This window comes from Nerophis lumbriciformis, linkage group LG04, assembly GCF_033978685.3.
Source record: "Nerophis lumbriciformis linkage group LG04, RoL_Nlum_v2.1, whole genome shotgun sequence".
NCBI lineage: Eukaryota > Metazoa > Chordata > Actinopteri > Syngnathiformes > Syngnathidae > Nerophis > Nerophis lumbriciformis.
Window position 1 is genome coordinate 51,740,021 of NC_084551.2, and position 10,491 is coordinate 51,750,511.

The 10,491-nt window shown below is 44.4% G+C and overlaps 1 long non-coding RNA gene across 1 annotated transcript; it reads right to left on the bottom strand.

Moving 5' to 3' along the window:
• Positions 1–1,603: 1,603 nt before the first annotated feature.
• On the bottom strand, positions 1,604–10,153 carry LOC133593291 (uncharacterized). Its single transcript, XR_009814566.2, has 3 exons — positions 10,046–10,153; positions 2,367–2,517; positions 1,604–2,273 (listed from the first exon to the last, which is right to left on the bottom strand). It is a non-coding gene; the product is annotated as an uncharacterized lncRNA (long non-coding RNA).
• Positions 10,154–10,491: the final 338 nt, after the last annotated feature.

The window sequence follows — 10,491 nt, forward strand, 5'->3', positions numbered from 1 at the left end:
TGCGTCCCTGTCCGGCCCGCGTGAGGCCAATCATAAATTACAAAATACATTTAAAAAAGTATCTATGTCGAGTGTGCAATACAACGGTGCTGCTTTTGTTTTGAAAAGCGTTATTTGTATTACTTCCGTGTGGACGTATGCTCGTGTGTGATTGTGAATGAATGTGAACAGCGGCAATCACAAATTACAAAATAAAGTTTAAAAAACATCTATGTCGTGAGCGAATACAACTGTGCTGCTTTTATTTTGAAAAGTGTTATTTATGGGCGTATGTCCGTCCGGGTGTAACCTGTGAGTGTAGGTGCACAGCGACAAGTGATGAGACGCTAAAAAGAGAAAAGTTGATGACGAAAGCCGTGTTTTCAACAAGACATGGACTGCCAAGTATTTCTTTACAGAAATTAAAGGTAAAGCCGTTTGCTTAATTTGTGGTGCACAGCTTGCTGTGTTTAAAGAATATCATTTGAATCGCCACTACACGACGAAGCACGAGGGAAAATACCGGAATTTGTCTGATGAAGCACACGCAAGGGAGGCTGATGCGTTGATGGTAAAACTGCAAACGCAACAAGGACTTTTTTGCCAAATGTCACACCCCCAGAGATGCAGCTGTCAGGACAAGTTTCGTCATTTCTCACAAAATCGCCAGAAAAAGTAAGGCGTTTTCTGACGGAGATTTTATTAAGGAGTGCTTATTGGACTCTGTTGCGTTTGACTGTTTTTCGCTGGCTTTGGATGAGAGCTGCAATGTACGTGACACCCCCCAGCTGCTCATCTTCTTACGTGGGATAACTGCCGACTTTCAAATCACGGAGGAGCTGGCAGCCATGCAGTCAATTAAAGAGACAACCACAGGTAATGACTTGTTCACATAGGTAAATGCGTGTTTGGACATGTTTGGACATGTTCGGACTAAAATTGGACAAGCTGGCAGGTGTGACAATCCAATCCAATCCACTTTATTTATATAGCACATTTAAACAACAAATATTATCCTTAGCTCCACAAATGACTGAATAAAAACAAAAAATAATTACATATAAAACCAATATAAAAAACAATATAAAGTAAATATGATTAAAAACGATTTTTAACAACAGATTGTTGTCCAAATCTGACGGGGAAAAATGTTGGATAATGCAGGATAAAGTGACAGAAATTAACCCAGTGCAGAAATGGACATTTTTGCATTGTATATACATCAGGAAGTGTTGTGAAAGACAGTGTTAAAAATAAAACCATCAAAAGCAATCTGCTTTTGTATAAAGTTAAGTTAGGTTAAATTAAATTATTATTATTATTAATTATTATTATTATTATTATTTATCTTAGGGTATATCAAAAATAATTTTGAGCAAAATTTAATTGAAATTTTGTCCATGTGGCCCTCCAGCAGTGCTCGGGTTGCTTATGCGGCCCCGGTAAAAATTAATTGCCCACCCCTGCTCTAAATCAGCAGGAGGGAGTTGACGGCACAGACACAAGAGGGCGGTATAGAGCTATGTATTTTATTATATATATTACAATATATGGGCAGCACGGTGGAAGAGGGGTTAGTGCATCTGCCTCACAATACGAAGGTCCTGAGTAGTCCTGAGTTCAATCCTGGGCTCGGGATCTTTCTGCGTGGAGTTTGCATGTTCTCCCCGTGACTGCGTGGGTTCCCTCCGGGTACTCCGGCTTCCAAAGACATGCACCTGGGGATAAGTTGATTGGCAACACTAAATTGGCCCTTGTGTGTGAATGTGAGTGTAAATGTTGTCTGTCTATCTGTGCTGGCCCTGCGATGAGGTGGCGACTTGTCCAGGGTGTACCCCGCCTTCCGCCCGAATGCAGCTGAGATAGGCACCAGCGACCCCAAAAGGGACAAGCGGTAGAAAATGGATGTTTAGCAGGAGGGAGTTGACGGCACAGATACAAGGGGGAAGTATAGGGCTATGTATTTTATTATATTATTACGATATATATAGAATAATCAACAATAATACTATAAATAAACTAGGCTAGAGAATGGAGTGTGACCAAAATCCAAAAGTATGTGGTGTTAGACTATGTGTGGGTAATTACTTGAGTGTTTTACGTAGTGTTGACTCGAGAGGAGGAACAAGGCATGAAGGCAGTCCTTGGGGCAGGCAGATGGTCAGGGCGAATGGCGAGGCGCGGGAGGTCCGTGTCCAAGCGAGGGTCGAGGATCGAAGAGGCAGTCCGGCAAGCAGAGAAAACTATGGCTGACGAGACGCACAGCTCGTCGACGCCGGGACGAAGGCAGACTGCTGGGGAGGACGACAAGGAAGAGCAATGAAACACGGAGTGGAAACACAGAGAGAGAGAGAGAGAGAGAGCATAAAGATGGGTAGTCGGCTTACTGTACACGACAGAAGATTAAGTTCCGGCAAGGATCCTTGGGTCCACTGGTCTTTATTCAGCTTGCCCTCGATCAGTCCCAGGTGTGCTGATTGCTGATCGCTCATCGGCGTGATGCGGCCAGTGCGAACAGGGGCGTGTAGGCAGACCCAGCTGCCAGAGAAAAGCGGGTTCGAGCCCGCGCCGTGACATATACATCCAAAAACCGCTAACAATACTCCATTTACATGTCCTGACCTGAATATTAACCAAGTATAAGCGATATTGTTAATATAAGCGCTGACGCAGACAAACTATTTTGACTCGCTTATGCTGCTATATTGACACATTGAGCTGCTGCATCGCCTCTGAGTCGGTGAAAGTAAATTCTAGATTATAAATCACGCCTCTCACCTGGATAGTAGAAGGTTGTGGACATAAACCGCGAAGTTGGTCAACTCTGACGTCTAACTCAATGGCGAGAAAGACACGAAAATACGCTCGTTCTTCAACCCTTCGTGAGGATTATGATTGATTCTTCATCTAAACGGGAAGGTATAAACATCGCATCAGTCGGCAGCCCAGTGAGAGCAGACATTGTACAGTAAGTGATTGTTTTATTATGTTTGTAATGCTACATGATGCTTAGTGTGATGCTTCTAAAACTTGTAGATCATCCTCCTTATATTCAGCCTCAAAAATATACAGTCGCGATCAAAAGTTTACATACACTTGTAAAGAACATAATGTCATGGCTGTTTCCAATACTTTCTACAACTCTTATTTTTTTGTGATAGAGTGATTGGAGCACATACGTGTTGGTCACAAGAACATTCATGAAGTTTGGTTCTTTTAATGAATTTATTATGGGTCTACTGAAAATGTGAGCAAATCTGCTGGGTCAAAAGTATACATACAGCAATGTTAATATTTGCTTACATGTCCCTTGGCAAGTTTCACTGCAATAAGGCGCTTTTGGTAGCCATCCACAAGCTTCTGGTTGAATTTTTGACCACTCCTTTTGACAAAATTGGTGCAGTTCAGCTAAATTTGTTGGTTTTCTGACATGGACTTGTTTCTTCAGCGTTGTCCACACGTTAAAGTCAGGACTTTGGGGAAGGCTATTCTAAAACCTTCATTCTAGCCTGATCTAGCCATTCCTTTACCACTTTTGACGTGTGTTTGGGGTCATTGTCCTGTTGGAACATCCAACTGCGCCCAAGACCCAACCTCCGGGCTGATGATTTTAGGTTGTCCTGAAGAATTTGGAGGTAATCCTCCTTTTTCATTGTCCCATTTCCTCTCTGTAAAGCACCAGTTCCATTGGCAGCAAAACAGGCCCAGAGCATAATACTACCACCACCATGCTTGACGGTAGGGATGGTGTTCCTGGCATTAAAAGCCTCATCTTTTCTCCTTCAAACATATTGCTGGGTATTGTGGCCAAACAGCTACATTTTTGTTTCATCTGACCACAGAACTTTCCTCCGGAAGGTCTTATCTCTGTCCATGTGATGTCAGATGAAACAAAAATTTTGACCGCGACTGTACATTTGTCCCAAAGTAGTCTTCGTTGTAGGGCTGAGCGATATATCGATATACTCGATATATCGCGGGATTGTCTCTGTGCGATATAGAAAATTACTATATCGTGATATTCGAGTATATGTTCTCACGCAGTTGCTTTTAGCTGTGGGCATTACACTGCAGGCTTTTCTCACTCTTGTCTCGCCTTCTCACAGAGAGATAAAACAAGCGCACCTTCTTACATACGTCACATACGTATACGCCCTCTCGGAGCAGAGAGGTAGCGGCATGGGTAAAGTTAGCCGTGGTGCGAGTGGTAATACGAGAGAAAGAAGGTGCGAATCTGGTAACAAATGAAGGAAGAATTAATTCCCAAGAAAAACAGCACGGGTCCATCGTCTGGCGGTGGTTTGGCTTCAAGCGGGAATATGTCGAACAGACAACCGTAATTTGTCAAGTGTGGGGCAAATGCGTTGCTACAAAAAGTAGCATTACTGCTAATGTGTAGCATCATTTGAAAAGTCACCCGCTATAGGATGAAGAGTGCTTGAAACTCCGCATGTCAACATCTCCATTTGGTGCCACACCCACAAAATGCAGAGGCAACCTTAGTTGTGATTTCCCTCTCTGCATGAAAGTTTAAAAGTAGCATATATTAATGCAGTATGAAGAAGAATGTTTTAATGTAGATACATAGAATCATCATACTGCTGTGATTACATGCATCAAGTGTTCATTCAAGGCTAAGGTAAAATATGGAGATATATATGGTGTATCGTGACATGGCCTAAAAATATCGAGATATTAAAAAAAGGCCATATCGCCCAGTCCTACTTTGTTGTTGCTCATAAAGTGCTGTTGTTGTTGAAGGGACATTTTTTTTGTAATTGTATTTTTGTCAACATGCTAAATGCTAACTTGTTAGAAGGGTTAAGAGCCTTGTCAAAAATGAAATAAAGTAGCCTGAAACGGCCCATTTTGAGTACCGTATTTTTCCGATTATAAAATCACAGTTTTTTTCATAGATTGGCCGGGGGTGCGACTTATAGTCTAGAGCAGGGGTCGGCAACCCGCGGCTCTGGCTCTTTAGCGCCGTCCTAGTGGCTCTCTGGAGCTTTTTAAAAAAATGTATGAAAAATGGAAAAAGATGAGGGGAAAAAAATCTATTTTTTGTTTTAATATGGTTTCTGTAGGAGGACAAACATGACACACGCATCCCTAATTGTTACAAAGCACACTGTTTGTATTAAACATGCTTCACTGATTCGAGTATTTGGCGAGCGCCGTTTTGTCCTACTCATTTTGGCGGTCCTTGAACTCACCGTAGTTTGTTTACATGTATAACTTTCTCTGACTTTCTAGGACGTGTTTTATGCCACTTCTTTTTCTGTCTCATTTTGTCCACCAAACTTTTAACGTTGTGCATGAAAGGTGAGTTTTGTTGATGTTATTGACTTGTGTGGAGTGCTAATCAGACATATTTGGTCACTGCATGACTGCAAGCTAATCGATGCTAACATGCTATTTAGGCTAGCTATATGTACATATTGCATCATTATGCCTCATTTGTAGCTATATTTGAGGTCATTTAGTTTCCTTTAAGTCCTCTTAATTCAATTTATATCTCATGACACACTATCTGTATGTAATATGGCTTTTAATTTTTTGCGGCTCCAGACAGATTTGTTTTTGTATTTTTGGTCCAATATGGCTCTTTCAACATTTTGGGTTGCCGACCCCTGGTCTAGAGCGACTAATGTGTGAAATGATTAACACATTACCGTAAAATATCAAATAATATTATTTATCTCATTCACGTAAGAGACTAGGCGTATATCAGCAATCGTCACACACACGTCAACCAATAAAAATTTGGCGGGGGCGGATCATGGCAGAAGTGCATTGTGGGGAAAAAAAGATGCTACCTGCTGCTACTTCCGTACCTATGAAATTTGATCATTTCAACATTGGCGGTAACTTGTAAAAACTGAGAAGGGCTGAACAAAAATGGCACCGAAAAGGAAATAATATACTGCAGGTTACAACCTGGAAGTAGTGAAATATGCAGCAGAAAACGGCCATCGAGCAGCAAAAAGAAAGGAAGTGTTACATTGTCTACCTTTTGGAGTTAGCAGAGTTGTTTAGAAGCAACACCGAGGGGGAAGATTTAATGGGATTTAGCGATTAGGAGTGACAGATTGTTTGGTAAACGTATAGCATGTTCTATATGTTATAGTTATTTGAATGACTCTTACCATAATATGTTACGTTAACATACCAGGTGGAGGGAATACTTCGAAGACCTCCTCAATTCTACCAGCGCGTCTTCCTATGAGGAAGCAGTGCCTGGGAAATCTGTGGTGGGCTCTCCAATTCTGGGGCTGAGGTTGCCGAGGTAGTTAAAAAGCTCCTCGGTGGCAAGGCCCCAGGAGTGGATGAGATCCGCCCGGAGTTCCTTAAGGCTCTGGATGTTGTGGGGCTGTCTTGATTGACAAGACTCTGCAACATCGCGTGGACATCGGGTGCGGTACCTCTGGATTGGCAGACCGGGGTGGTGGTTCCTCTCTTTAAAAAGGGGAACCGGAGGGTGTGTTCCAACTATCGTGGGATCACACTCCTCAGCCTTCCCGGTAAGGTCTATTCAGGTGTACTGGAGAGGAGGCTACGTCGGATAGTCGAACCTCGGATTCAGGACGAACAGTGTGGTTTTCGTCCTGGTCGTGGAACTGTGGACCAGCTCTATACTCTCGGCAGGGTCCTTGAGGGTGCATGGGAGTTTGCCCAACCAGTCTACATGTGCTTTGTGGACTTGGAGAAGGCATTCGACCGTGTAACCCGGGAAGTCCTGTGGGGAGTGCTCAGAGAGTATGGGGTATCGTACTGTCTTATTGTGGCGGTTCGCTCCCTGTATAATCAGTGTCAGAGCTGATTGCTGGCAGTAAGTCGGACCTGTTTCCAGTGAGGGTTGGACTCCGCCAAGGCTGCCCTTTGTCACAGATTCTGTTCATAACCTTTATGGACAGAATTTCTAGGCGCAGTCAGGGCGTTGAGGGTATCTGGTTTGGTGGCTGCAGGATTAGGTCTCTGCTATTTGCAGATGATATGGTCCTGATGGCTTCATCTGGCCAAGATCTTCAGCTCTCACTGGATTGGTTCGCAGCCGAGTGTGAAGCGACTGGGATGGGAATCAGCACCTCCAAGTCCGAGTCCATGGTTCTCGCCCGGAAAAGGGTGGAGTGCCATCTCCGGGTTGGGGAGGAGATCTTGCCCCAAGTGGAGGAGTTCAAGTACCTCGGAGTCTTGTTCACAAGTGAGGGAAGAGTGGATCGTGAGATCGACAGTGACATCGGTGCGGCGTCTTCAGTAATGCGGACGCTGTATCGATCCGTTGTGGTAAAGAAGGAGCTGAGCCGGAAGGCAAAGCTCTCGATTTACCGGTCGATCTACGTTCCCATCCTCACCTATGGTCATGAGCTTTGGGTCATGACCGAAAGGACAAGATCACGGGTACAAGCGGCCAAAATGAGTTTCCTCCGCCGGGTGGCGGGGCTCTCCCTTAGAGATAGTGTGAGAAGCTCTGCCATCCGGGGGGAGCTCAAAGTAAAGCCGCTGCTGCTCCACTTCGAGAGGAGCCAGATGAGGTGGTTCGGACATCTGGTCAGGATGCCACCTGAACGCCTCCCTCGGGAGGTGTTTCGGGCACGTCCGACCGGTAGGAGGCCACGGGGAAGACCCAGGACACGTTGGGAAGACTATGTCTCCCGGCTGGCCTGGGAACGCCTGGGGATCCCCCAGGAGGAGCTGGACGAAGTGGCTGGGGAGAGGGAAGTCTGGGCTTCCCTGCTTAGGCTGCTGCCCCCGCGACCCGACCTCGGATAAGCGGAAGAAGATGGCTGGATGGATGGAAAATACCAGGCACGTTCTCAGTTGGTTATTTATGCCTCATATAACGTACACTTATTCAGCCTGTTGTTCACTATATTTTATTGATTTTAAATTGCCTTTCAAATGTCTATTCTTGGTGTTGGCTTTTATCAAATAAGTTTCCTCCCAAAAATGCGACTTATACTCTAGTGCAGTGGTTCTTAACCTTGTTGGAGGTACCGAACCCCACCAGTTTCATATGCGCATTCACCGAACCCTTCTTTAGTGAACAATAAAAAATGTTTTTCTTAATTTTATCTTAATTTATAAATATTAACCATGAAATTATGTTATTATATTAAAGAAATACTAATTAAGATATATTATACAAACAAAGTTACAGGAATGTACACATGATCCCATGTTTACATCTCATTGTGCAACATGTGAATGTTTTAGTGGGAACTAAATGCGATATCTGAAAGGGGTACAAATTATTTCAAAAAACCCCACCCAGACATATAATACTAGTACACAGCTCATGAAAAACAATATTTAGGGACTGAATGTCCAATTGGGACAGAGGACCCTATTGTAATTGTAAGGTTTTATTATTATTATTCCGCCGCCTCTTTGATTTGTAATTTGACCCCCTTAACATGCTTCAAAACTCACCATATTTGACACACACATCAGGATTGGCGAAAATTGCGAAATAATCAAAAAACCTAGCCACAAAACTCAAAATTGCGCTCTAGTGCCCCCTAGGAAGAAAACACAGACACAACGGCCTGTAACTCCCACTAGGAATGTTGGAGAGACATGAAACAAAAACCTCTATGTAGGTCTCACTTAGACCTAGATTTCATACACTAACATCCTTCAGCAAAAATCAACAGGAAGTTTGCAATTCCCCCTTCAAAACAAAAGTTTTGTAAAAACAGTCATTTTTGCCTCTTTGAGCTATAATTTGACCTAACATGCTTCAAAACTCACCAAACTGGACACACACATTAGGACTGGCAAAAATTGCGATCTAATAAAAAACCCAACCCCACAACTCAGAATTGCGCTCTAGCGCCCCCTAGGAAGAAAACACAGACAAAACTGCCTGTAGGAGGCCAGAGGAATGTCGGAGAGACATGAAACAAAAACCTCTATGTAGGTCTCACTTAGACCTACATTTCATATATTGACAACCCCCAGCAAAAATCAACAGGAAGTTTGCAATTCCCCCTTCAAAACAAAGGTTTTGTAAAAACCGGTCACCTTTTTTAAAAAATTATCTCCTCTGAGCGCGTTTGTCGTGTCGGCTTCAAACTAGCACAGGAGAGAGATTGAACCCTTCTGATTAAAAGTTGACGAAATAGTTTTAAATACTGCTTTGGTTTGGATTTTATGTGCCGTCAAAGTCGGTCCCGTCCATCGCTGCTTGCAGCTTTAATTTGTGTTATTGTCATTGTAATTGGGCCAAAATACTTATATTAGAAAATGATCTCATGGAAATGACTGCTGTCATTTGATCATAATAATAAAACATTTAACTTGTTATTTAGTCAGGTTTGGGACAGGTGTGCTGCTGGTGTGGCCACAGTGTATGTGCACGTCTGACGTCGCTCACATGTGCTCCACTGAATGCTTAAGGAGTTTTTGCAATTGCTCACGCAGATGGAAAATTGGAGGGAACATTGTTTGGAGGTATCAATAATACGCCGATAGGGAGAAGTTTTTATTTACATGATGAGTCGGGTGTGTTTTGACCTCCGCCGAACCCCTGAGGCCGACTCACCGAACCCAGGTTAAGAACCACTGCTCTAATGCGACTTATATATGTTTTTTTCCTTCTTTATTATGCATTTTTGGCCGGTGCGATTTATACTCCGGAGCGACTTATAATCTGAAAAATACGGTAGTTCAATATGTGAATTATCCCAAAAATACCCTCGGAAATCGACGTTTTATTTTGTGAGCAAATGTCTTTTTCCTAGTCGGCCCACAAGCCCCGCCCTCCTCATCCTGCATCCGCCAATCGTGTCCCGGCCCGCACCTGAGCCCCCGGAATTCCAAGTAAACAAAAGTATCCAGAGAGGCAGCAGGAAACACTTTGTTTTATGCGGGCGTGAATGACCACAAAAGCGCGCACAAAGCAGCCGGGGACGCCATTGAGCGCTCGCCATCGCCCCGGACAACAAAAAGCGTTAGCGCAGATTTAGCGTCGCATCTGTTGGCAGGGCGGAACAATCCGCGCGTTCTAAATCAGCGCCAAAGTGCTTCATTGACCAGCGCGGCAACGTCCGCTTCTTTGTCTTACCTCCGCCGTTTTTTTTCCCCGCCGGGTCGTAAGGTTTGTCGGCCGTTGCCTTCGCCTCCTTCGATTGAATTTGTCTTATTTGGTTTAATCCGTCCTCTTCTTTCACCGCCTCATCCTGCATGCCAACTGTGCCCACCCCCGTTTCAGTCTTTGGATCTCCGCTGTTGGCAAGGCCTTCTGAGTGCCGCGTGAGGGTGGGGGGGGGGGGAGCTGTGTGTGTGCAAACGGGTGCCCACGCTTGCCCCCGGCGCCACAAAGGAGCCTTTCTTTGGCCCTCAATGGCCTCCATTAACGCTGGCGGGCTGGCGGCGCGGGGGCACACAGAGGCGGCCATTAGAGGCAGGAAGCTGGCAGAAAGGGGCATCACGGGAGCCTTGCCAGAGCGTGAGGACAAGGGAACTGATGCACACTTACACTCCCAAAAGGACACATTACACTTTTATTTC